General features: G+C 33.7%; 1 protein-coding gene across 1 annotated transcript in view; it reads right to left on the bottom strand.

Moving 5' to 3' along the window:
* Window positions 1-1,554, bottom strand: part of LOC106879885 (uncharacterized) — a 131,876-nt gene extending 130,322 nt beyond the window's left edge. The window contains exon 1 of the mRNA XM_089341523.1: window positions 1,322-1,554. The gene's annotated coding sequence lies outside the window, so the exon portion shown is untranslated. The remainder of the gene's footprint in view (window positions 1-1,321) is intronic.
* Between the last annotated feature and the right edge of the window lie 500 nt (window positions 1,555-2,054).

Raw genomic sequence — 2,054 nt, 5'->3', positions numbered from 1 at the left:
TAAATAAAGCATATTACTCTACCTCTGGTATTTGAGTACTCTTTTTTCCACCTTGTTGCGCATTTCATGTGCTCACTCCGGTATATATAAATATATATATATATAATTGTTTATTTATCTTTTACTCGCTTCAGTCAGTAGACTGTGGCCATGCTGGGGCACCGCCTTGAAGAATTTTTTATCGTATGTATCGACTCCGGTACTTACGTTTTATAAGCGTGGTACTTATTCTGTCGGACTCTTTAGCCGAACCGCTATGCTACGGGGACGTAATCACACCAGTACCGGTTGTCAAGTGGTGGTGGTGGGGGAAGGAGACAGACATAAACATATACACACACACACATATATATATATATATATATATATATATATATATATATATATATACAATGGGCTTCTTTAAGTTTCCATCTGCCAAATCCACTCACAAGGCTTTGGTCGTCCCGAGGCTACAGTAGAAGACACTTCCCCAGGGTTAATATATATATATATATATATATATGCACACACAAAGAACACAGAAAGAAACAAGGAGAGAAAGGAACACAGAAAGAAACAAGGAGAGAAAAAAATATGTGTAGTGGTCAGCGATCTATGTATGTATGTATACACACATATATACACTGCAAATCTGTATTATGCTGCAGGTTTAAGATTGATGTATACATACATACTTAATGTGTACATACAAAAGCAAGCATGGACAGTGAGAAACATAATATAGAGCTCGTTTGTAATTGTAATACCTGGATAAAGATGAAAAATCTCTTTATACTATTATATACATACACATATATATGCATAGGTTAAAATACACACAAGCACCTATGGCCATTTGAAGGGTTCACCACCGTAGTCCATACACGTCGTAGTTCATGACACCCCCTCCTCAAGGTAACAATTACAAACAAACATCAAGACACGCAAAAGAAATTTTTTTTTTTTTTTGTCTATGACAGGCTTATATAGTCAAGCGGGAAAAACTAGTCCACGTCATGAATATATAAAAAAAATTCAAATTGGCTGTAGTAACTGATGTAATCATCCTAATAATATACAAATAAATCAAATTTGAGTTTAAAATATAACACAATACATATATATCTTTCTATAATTCCAATTCGAATAAAATTAAGCGATTAAAAATTCAAAATAGGCAAATAAAGCAAAATAGAATAAGATGAAATGAAGTAAAATAAAATACTATTATAGTCTATCGGCTGAAATACTATATCTGATGTCAAAACTTTAAAACGACAAAAAAACTTTAAAATAATTTAACATCATTTAAAGTTACATTAGAAAGTCCTGTACTTACCTCAAGACACACGTAATAACAGCAGACTTCCATAGGTAAAATCCGTTTCTGCCCACCCCACCAAACTTACAAAAGTTCATAAAAACCACTGGTCAAAAACATAGGTTAAAATACACACAAGCACCTATGGCCATTTCAAGGGTTCACCACCGTAGTCCATACACATCGTAGTGCAATCCGGTGATGACCCCCTTCCTGAGGGTAACAATTACAAACAAACATCAAGACACGCAAAAGAAATTATTTTTTTGTCTATGACAGGCTTATATAGTCAAGCGGGAAAAACTAGTCTACGTCATGAATAAAAAAAGAAAATTCAAATTGGCTGTAGTAACTGATGTAATCATCCAGGTTTCAAATCACCCTAACGCAGACAAATAATCTTATTTATATTTCTATTTTCTATTTTTATTTTCATTTCTATATTCCTTCAAGAAAATGGAGGAAAACCTATGATTGCAGAAGGGGATTACTTCAGTGAATTTATTTAATGCTTTCGGCACAAACAACCTAAGTATAGTGAGGGATTCCCTAATACACAATAGACATTTGCTAATATTTGCTCTAAAAAAAGGGGTTCTCGATAGAGTCGACCCTTCAAGAGAGTATTTCTTATTTTTCTTCTTAAGGTCGTGTACATGGGATGCGAGTGTTGTGGAGTTGCAATACTTTTCATTTGAAAATGAACTCAAATGTGCTCTATATCTTGCTTTAAAATCTATCGTACTTCCTA

The sequence above is a fragment of the Octopus bimaculoides genome, chromosome 24 (genome assembly GCF_046866305.1).
Source record: "Octopus bimaculoides isolate indiv1 chromosome 24, ASM4686630v1, whole genome shotgun sequence".
Classification (NCBI taxonomy): Eukaryota; Metazoa; Mollusca; class Cephalopoda; order Octopoda; family Octopodidae; genus Octopus; species Octopus bimaculoides.
This window is presented reverse-complemented; position numbering and strand designations above follow the sequence as displayed.